Genomic DNA, 9,784 nt, shown 5'->3' with positions numbered 1-9,784 from the left:
ATTTGTGTGCTAAGTTTTCTTTTAGTTTTGTTTTGTCTTTAAAAGTTATTTCAGGTATAGATAAGACTCATGGAGTTTGTGTTGAAGATTTCTGAGCTAGAAGCTTCGTCCGTGAGCATCGAAGAATTCTCATTCGAAGGAGCAAGAAATGAAGATCATTCTTTCAACATTCAATCCTTCAACCCCAGAAGCAAGGTGAAGCAGAAATTGAAGAATATATGATGGATTGCATTGAAGCCTCCTCAATCAGTCTACTGCTATTGTTGTACCTGCTAAAGTGATCCATAAGATTTGTTCTCTCTGATGTTCTCTCGGAAGATTCTCAAGCTGAAAGCGTTATCTTTCAAGAATTAGTACAAGAAGCCTCCTCACCCAATGTGCGTTCAATGTCAAATCTTGAAGAAAATCTCAAGTGCTCAAGATGAAGTCATTCATTGAAGATTCATATGTTCATCCTGATGCTGTGAAGAAACCGAAGGTTAAAGCTGAAGCCAAGCTCCCGCTGAAGATTGACAAGAAGACCCACCTACTTTTTAGGGGGAGCTTGTTGGGTCATTTAAGAAAAGAAAGTTATAAACCAATGGGGAGATTGTTGGGTCAAAAATATGGTTTATACTTTACTTTTCTAGAAAAATGTATTTTTGTGTCTTGGACCGTAAACAACTTGGTGTTTACGGTCGTAAGGTGTTTACGGCCGTAAACCCATTTACGGCCCATGTTATCCGGCCCATGTTCTCCAAGTATAAATATAGGTGTTAGGGTGAGGAGTAAAGATTGATAAACCCTAGAGATTGTACGGCCAAGAGAGAGAGAGAGGAAGAAAGGAGCGTTTGTGTGTGTGAATCTTGTGTAAGGAATTTAATTCATATTATCAATACATTCAAGATTCATATTATTCTTCTTCTCTTTCTCTTATATTTGATCTGACATCATCCGTTTGATTGAGATTCCGCACCATCAAACGGATCTGACTGATACACTTGCAAATTAGCGACTTACATATTTGTTTTCTATCATCGACCTTATCTAATAGTACCCGGTATAGATTTTTTGCAAAAAAACAAAAGAAAAAAAAAACGGTAGATGGGGGTATGCCACATGTGGCGTACAAACTGCGAATAAAATAAGCATTAGGAGTTTGTACACCATAGATGGCAGACCCTATCTATGGTTTTCAGTTCTTTTTTTTTTGTTTAGTTTCTAACATATATAGTTATTTAGTTTTATTATTTGGTATGATGTTTTGTTTAATTCGATATTTTGAATAAAATAGCATTTGAATGTCTAGAACGAAACAATATATCGAAGGGAGAAATTGTAGATGTGGTTTTGCAAAATCCAAAACTAAACTGTAGCTTAGTTGAGAACGTATCGTAGGTGAGTAACTTCACCTACGGTTTTGTCCAAAAAAATAACTTTTTTATACTACATTACTATAATGCCAAATCGTAGTCAAGAGTCGAAACCGCAAGAGTATTTGACTCGGTTACCGTTTTGGTTGACTATTGGCAATTTTTTTGTTATTAAATGAAAAGTTATTAGCAATTTTGGCTGAATTAGTAATTTTCTCTTGAATAAATGATTGTAGTTTAAACATCATTAATGTCGCCAAATCATCTAGTTAAAATGCATATCATGGTATCTTTAATGAGTCATAAATAGTTGTTTTATTTGTAATCTTTTTAATGTTCATTTTAAAACATGTTTATAAAAATATCTTGAAATCTTGAATGCTGAAGGTGATAGGTGATGTTTGTCTTTCTTCCAATTGTTTCATAAATTTGGATTAACAATAATGTTTTAATACATATATTATTAACAGTAGTGTTTTAATACGTATATTTTGAATGATTTTTATAAAAGGCATTTAAAATATGTGATATTTGAAAGCTACTCTAAATCATTTGTAGAAGATTAATAATTGCTGATCCACCAACATTTCTAAATATGGAAAAAGAATTTAGGGATAAAGTGGAAAGGATAAGATGGTTATGTAATTCCATCCGTATGTAGTTGTGAGTTGGAAACCATGAAGGCCAAAAGGACATGCTTGCCAACAAAGATTCAATCATAAAAAATAAAAAAAAAAAGTCACTCAAAATTGAAAGCTCACCCACCCCTCAAATTTATCAAATGTAATATTATATTCTTTTTGCAAAAATGTTGTAATAGCCTATTTAAAATATAAATAACATAATATTTGTAGACAAACAACGTTCACTGTAGATAAGACTTTGACTTGCATTACATAAACCAAGCTCTTAGCACTTATCGAAAGGTATTATAGTTAAAGCTAAAAAAAAGAGAGATTTAATCCGTCAACCCAGTATAAGACTATTTGGTTGGATTGAGATTTTAATTCATATAATTAAATCGGTCAATTTGTTTATAACCAATTTAAATAAATAAATTCAATCGTCAACCTACCAATTTGTTTAAATACGAATAAATTGTACAATTATTATATATATAATTGGATATAAATACTTATTTATAAAGTTATATCATATATGAAAATAGTAATCATATTTTAATTATGGGATAATGACTTGAAAGGGTAACGAACTTTCGACTTTTTTTCACATTTAGTCACTAAACTTTTTTTCGTTATCTATTTGCCATTGAACTATTAAAAATGTTCACATTTTACCCTTATGACCGGCTGTTACCGGTCATAAGGGTAAAATGTGAACAGTTTCAATAGTTTAGTGGCAAATAGATAACGAAAAAAAGTTTAGTGACTAAATATGAACAAAATCGAAAGTTCGTTTCCCTCTAAAAAGTTCAATGACTAAATGTGAACAAACTTCCTCTTGTATTATGTTTTAGAAAATTATTTATTTTTGTTAAATTGTAGCAACATTTGTTGATGAAGAAATCTATGAAATAAAAAAAAAAAAAAAAAAACAAAACCCTGAAAATATATTTAAAAAAAAAACACAAAAAACCGAAACCGAAATAAAAAACCATGGTTTGACATTTTACAAAATAAAAAATCAAAATTTCCAATCTGATTTTGCTTTTACAAAAAAATGAACCATTCTCAATGATGTGAATTATGACCATTGGTTTGGCATGCGGAATTTGTGACATCCCATGGATACGTAGTTACAACATCGTCTGAACTCGTAATCCATAGTAAGGGGTTAGAGTATAATCGAATAAATACGTAGTTACAATAACCTTCCTTGGTCCCTCTTGCTGGAACTCTTCTCTTTTCTTGCAAAATCACACCAAAAAGCTCAAGATAGCTCTTCCTCTCACTCTACACACTCAAGCTCGCTAGGGTTCTCACTTATGGGAAAGGTAGTCGCAATTGAAGGCCATAAGTGCCTTTAAATATGGCTCGGGCCCAAAGATTTAGGGTTTCTGCCAACAGCACGGACTCGTCGAGTCGCCTCACCGACTCGTCGAGTCGCCGCACCGACTCGTCGAGTCCATTCATTAATCTGAGTCATCAGTCGCGACCTTACTCGACGAGTTGAGGCGTCAACTTGTCGAGTCTCTCTTCTTAACTCAAAAGAAAAATACTTAAATTATGATACTTGAAAATCCGGATGTTACATTTTGTTTTTTTATTTCATACATTTCTTCATCAACAAATGTTGTTACAATTAAACAAAAATAAATAATTTGCTAAAACATAATACAATAGGAAGTTTGTTCACATTTAGCCATTGAACTTTTTAGAGGAAAACGAACTTTCGATTTTGTTCACATTTAGTCACTAATTTTTTTTTTGTTATCTATTTGCCACTAAACTATTGAAACTGTTCACATTTTACCCTTATGACCGGTAACAGCCGCTCATAAGGGTAAAATGTGAACAGTTTCAACAGTTCAATGGCAAATAGATAACGAAAAAAAGTTTAGTGACTAAATGTGAACAAAGTCGAAAGTTCGTTACCCTTTCAAGTCATTATCCCTTTAATTATTAACGGAAGGTGTCGGTTTTCTGTTATAGCATTATACTTTTGAAGTACAACGCTATAGTTAGGAAAACTTTTAGTTATTTCAAAAAATATTTCATGCTTACAAAATGTTGAGACGGCGTGCTTTAAAATAACATTAGAAATGATTAATCCCTAAAAAAAACATAAATGACAACAATTTCAAATAATTGCATAATAGTACAACAAAAAATCACCATACATCAATCTGGTCTATGTTGATTTCAACTTCAAAATTTAAATTCCTTCTAGTTTCCATCTTAATGAAATAAGGGAGTGACATTCGTATGAAATTATGATCTGCAAAACCCAACTAACAAATTTGAATCTATCAATATCAACAAAAGTCAGAAAAATGGCAAATTTTTAGTATTTTTATATAAAGAAAAATCAATTTTTATAGTTTTAGGACTATATTCCCCTTAATAATGTTTTAATGTTAAAAAAAACCATTTTACATTTTTAGGACCATATTGCCCCTGCACACTTTTTATATTAATAAAATTAACCTGATTAATTTGATGTAACTTTTTTTTTTGGAAAAAACTTCTGATTGCGTGCTCACAATTTTGTGATGGTGACAGTCAACAATCTACTAATAATTTGCTGCTTTGTATCTAACCTACAACCAAATATTAAAATAAAATAATAAAACCTGGATAAATCATTTTTTTACTGACCGTTTGGTTTTGTAGAACCTTTCTTTTTCCCCTTTTGTTTATCATTCCTGAATCGGTTGCCGGGTACTCTTCATTCTCTTGTGGTGGCCACATCTAACAGATGACGCAAGAATCAAATAATTAACTATCAAGCGTTTAACCTAAAGATAGTATATTAAAGGGAAATTTAGAAAATAATCCAAAATATAAAATAAAAAAGATATATGCTGCAAACTGCCCAGAGTTACCTGAATATGAAGAAAATATAAACATAATCAAATTTCATGAATATAGACAATGGATGAAACTTTTTTGCAAATTGAAACAATATATCCCCAGGAACTAACTGCAATATTTTCTTTTCAATGGTTCATATGAACATTGGATTAAAAAATTGGTATTTTTGGTCGCACAAATCCAACTACATAAAGTGATTACGTGATACGTACACATGAAGATCTATTCCACATGAATGTATAGTAAAATTTCTAACATAAGATCTCCATGTGAAAGGGGGTTCAAAACTAAATCATTCTAACCAAGAATAAGAACTAAGGTCCGACCAAGGAAATATTTACCTGATTAGACTAATGTAAGGAAATACACCAGCCTTTGGAACTGACATCTACCTGAAAACCTGTTCCAATAGAAAAATCTCAAAGTAAAAAAAAATCCATAAACTCAAAAATTATATAACTGTGTTCGAATTGCAGTAATATATCAACATGCTTCCATTTATATGGCATAAAAGAATTTTAAATAGATGAGCAACTGATGTGGTGGGTTTTGGGAATAAACAACAATTACCCAAATAAGAAAATCCTTGTTTATCAACAAACAAAAACAAAAAGAGCCCATGAACTCAAAAGGAACAACTTACAATTTAGGATCATAAACACCTCCTTCCAGCACACAAATATTATTAAAAATGTGTCCAAAACGTTATCTTCAGTCAAAAATCTATGTTTTTCAAAAGTAAATGCATAGTTTTTCCGAAAATACCCTTCATATATATCCTGAAACAGATTGTAGTTTTGCATTTTCCTATGTCACGCCGTCTTCCAAATCAGCTTGTAAGAAAAATTGGTTTCATTGTACATACACCTCTCTGAAATTGATAATGGTCAGCCTACAAAATGTGAAGATAATGTGTTAGATGACGTACAAAGCGCTTATGTAATTAATGAAACCATGTGTTCTGATGCTATTATGTTGGTGCGAACACAAAAATCACTATTCATTGACCATTTTACCCTTGCATTCCGAAATAAAAAAATTCTTGTATTTCATCAATTATAAAGATACTTATGATTTTTTTAGTGTGAAAAGTGTTGGGAGAAAAAAAAGGGCAGAGGTAAAGGGTAAAATGGTCATTTTCTCTCATTAAGACCAGTTTATTATGGATAGAAATAGGAGATTACATTTACAACTTCCAGAACACATTGATCTCTAAATTCAACCATAATATGAACAATTTCCTGTCAGAAAAAAAAAACTTTTGATTAAATTAATCAAATTCCTCTTGGGTGAAAGGGATACAAATGTTGATAAATTTGATCAAAATTAAAGAATTAATGCGAATATAAGCGGATTTCTACTACTTGGCTTTTATAGTATGAAATTGACCCTGAAATTTATAATAAGAACATACATTTGTAATTAAATCAATTGTATGCCTCTCCATCTGTTGTGGAGGCTTTGAGAGCTCAAATTTTATAAGAAACCAGATAATTTATTTTTTTGGGGTTATAAAATAGAAGAAATCATATTGTGTGTTATATACCTGTAAATCCAGATGATAGTTACAACTGCTCCACATATACCATCTCCATCATCAAACTAAACTGCTTTCTCCATCTTTGATTAGAAGTCGTTCATTTTCCTTTTAACAACAAAAATCGATGGATCATATACATCTTTATGACACTATAGTTGTGAAATATGAGTATAAATAAACATAAGAGACTTAATCTGATAAGTTATATATTGGTGTTTTGTTTTTACCAAATACATATAAAAGCGAATTAATAGAGAAAGGCACTACCCTTAGATATGCTACCAAAAAAAGTATTAACATTGAGGAAAAGTGTTACATTAACCTTAGATATTGCTTTTGATGATCAAATAAGGGGGAATTGAAGTCATACCTCAACTACCCTTCTTGCGACTTCATGTTTAAGCATTGCTTCCTCTGGCTCTCGAATCAAACATTTCATCGAACACATGGCTTGCAAAACGAAAAAAAATTCTAATTCATAAGAAAATCTTTAAATAGAAAAAAATAGTACAATGAAAATCTTTAAAATTCTTCACATCTTTAATATATATGGATTCATATGATGAACAGCCGCGAGCCGGTACTCTTATTTAGAAATACCAAAATATGAAATTAAAAAGAATCATTTGAACACCATACAATGAAGAAACACAGGCATATGGAATAATTGTGATTGAATTTAACAACTTTAGATAAATGCAGGGGTTCCCGATGTGAATGCTTCCTTTTTTTATGTGAAAAAATTAAAAACCGATGGGACATAATAGATAATTAACATTCAAGAAAATAATCAAAACGTACAACTATTCGCTTCCTATGATCTTCAAGCTTGAATAACTGTTACATGGGGATATCATTCATACCACCACGACCAACCACCACCCACCACCACCATCATCTACCTTAAATATTGTTTCTGATTATTTGTCTAATTTGATCTATAATCAATAACCACTAGCATTCCTATAAGAACAGTTTAAACTTTAAAGTAACAAAACAAACCAAGACTACAATTCTCAAATTATTTTTCTAAAATATATAGTCTTTATGATGTTACCCTGATCTTGTTAGGCTATAAATTTTTCTAATATCTAGACTTTCTTGACTAATTTAATTATTTTTTCCTCATTTGCAATATAAACAACTACTCCATGCTCAATAAGATCTTACTAGCAGCTATATTGGATGCTTAGGATCATAAAGGAAGACAGTAAACTCTCCATTCCACACAGGGTCACATTCCTCTTCATTAGCACCTGTAGTAGAAAGAAACATGACACATATATATGGACACCTTGTATGCAATGTAAGGTTTGTATCACTGATACTAAAATATTTAACATCCACAATTCGTTAATGTCAAAACTCAAAAAGAATCCATCCAAAAAATACATGAAATCGCAACAACAATTTGAAAAAAAAAATTTATTTGCTGAGAAAATGAGAAGATGACAGAGAAGAAGGTGAAATCGATAATACCTAATGATGCTGAGAAGATGAAATTGTTTCTTCAATCCTTTCGGATAGAGACTCCACCGCCACCGATGAAGTTAGGTATGAACTCCGACAGAAAGCAGTGGTTTTTGATATCTGGTGTCAATCGCTGGTTCCGGTGGCATGGTGGTAATAATCGCCATAGAAAACGAAATGAAATCAAATGGAAGTAGAAACAGATTGAACCCTAATCAGAATCAGAATCAGAAGAACAATTAAATTAAAGGTTCGATTTGATCTGTACCAGAAATAGCTGATACCCAAAAGCCTTTACGCCAACAGCGATTGTAGTTAACGAAGAAGGAACATAGACAAAAGTCATCGGCGGCGGATGGAAGCAGCAGAAGCACTGTCGACGGCGACGGCGACGCAGGGAGAAGAAGGAGACTTACCCGAAGCTCATTCTCCGAGGAGACTGCGAGCTACACGACGCTCAATCGAGGAAGTGGGAAGCGAAAGACTTACATTGTCTGAAGAAGACACTGAATTCCCCCGAACCCGACTCCGATCCCGAGTCAGAGTCAATATTGGAAGCCGATCGATCGTCGTCTTCATCGCCTGTCATGATTTCGTTCTGGACCGACAACAGCGACACATCTTCTGCCTTCACCTTCTTCCTCGACTCTCTCTCTCTCTCTCTCTCTAATTTCATCTCTAGGGCTTTGTGACACGAAAGTTACCTGAGGTGGTGGGTTTTTTATGGAGAGAATGGAGAAAATGACATATAAACTGCCCAACATAAATGAAGGACGAAATCTGCCAAAAAAAAAATCCATGTTTACTGTTAAAAGTTTTCACAATCTTAATATATATATATATATATATATATATATATATATATATATATATATATATATATATATATAATTATTTTGAACATTGTAACCATATAAAATTTATTTGTATTAGTGGTTGTGTTTTAACATGTGAAATTATAAAAAGAAGACAAAATTGCAAAAATGGTCCCTGTAGTATGCAAATTTTTGGGGTTTTAATCCAAACCACGATTTTTTTGGATTGGTGGTCCTTTTGAGTTAGTTTCATTGCGTTTTTTGTCCCTTTAAATAGTGAAATATTGTAATACCCTTAGGTTACTTATTTTTCATTTCTTTCATTTTTTTAAAAATCTAAATACTTATTTATTTATTTAACTAATTAAAAAACTAAAAGTCTCTCTCTCTCTCTCTCTCTCTCTCCGGGTCGTATACCCATTTCTTTCTTTCGTTCTCGATTTCAATGAACAAGAAGGGGATGCTACCTCTGGAAATCTGGAGATAGCCACCGCACCACTTGCTACCCTCCACTCGACCACCAAACTCCACCGTGAACCGGTACATCTCCGCCCACCATAGAACCATTCCAGCCTGACTCCATCACTTTTTCTTTTATGTTGATCTGAGCAACCCCAAACAAACCCCAATCCTTGCTCCTTTTTTCCTCTTCGATCACTGTTGTATTGGGAAGACGGAAGCAACGAAGCTATTGTGCTACCATTACTCGCTGTCGTTGCTGTGGTGGGCAGTCCCCACTACCACCTGTCATCGCCCACAGATCCAGATGAATGTATCTGGTGGGACGACTTTAAACCCAAAAGAAACTTGATTTGGGTTAATTTTTGGATGAAATCAGAAGAAGGTGATGGAATTAGAACTTCATATTTACTCTGTTCTCTGCCCACATGGAATGAAGATTTTCTCCATCGATCTACTTCATTGATTATCATTGGTTCATATAATCGGGTTTCAAGGATTTACTGTCATAAGAAACATACTATCTTGAATAGACTTACCAATGGCAGCAAGGCGATGGTGGCGGACTATAGTGGTGGTGGGATGTAATGGTGGTCGACGGTAGCTCCGACTGCTTCGTTTTCTTGCTGCTCCGATGAGTTCGACGAGGGGTCA

General features: G+C 33.0%; 1 long non-coding RNA gene across 2 annotated transcripts; it reads right to left on the bottom strand.

Moving 5' to 3' along the window:
• Positions 1-4,096: 4,096 nt before the first annotated feature.
• Positions 4,097-8,497, bottom strand: LOC145051381 (uncharacterized). 2 transcript variants are annotated; one of them, XR_013683583.1, is made up of 8 exons: positions 7,866-8,497; positions 6,757-6,836; positions 6,393-6,491; positions 6,031-6,087; positions 5,612-5,738; positions 5,188-5,246; positions 4,631-4,723; positions 4,097-4,263 (listed from the first exon to the last, which is right to left on the bottom strand). It is a non-coding gene; the product is annotated as an uncharacterized LOC145051381 (long non-coding RNA). The 2 variants fall into 2 exon arrangements; XR_013683584.1 differs by having other exon boundaries at positions 4,097-4,250.
• Between the last annotated feature and the right edge of the window lie 1,287 nt (positions 8,498-9,784).

The sequence above is a fragment of the Lactuca serriola genome, chromosome 5 (assembly GCF_051521515.1).
Source record: "Lactuca serriola cultivar US96UC23 chromosome 5, Lser_US96UC23_V15, whole genome shotgun sequence".
NCBI lineage: Eukaryota > Viridiplantae > Streptophyta > Magnoliopsida > Asterales > Asteraceae > Lactuca > Lactuca serriola.
Note: the sequence above shows the minus strand (reverse complement) of the source record. Positions and strands in the feature narration are given on the sequence as shown.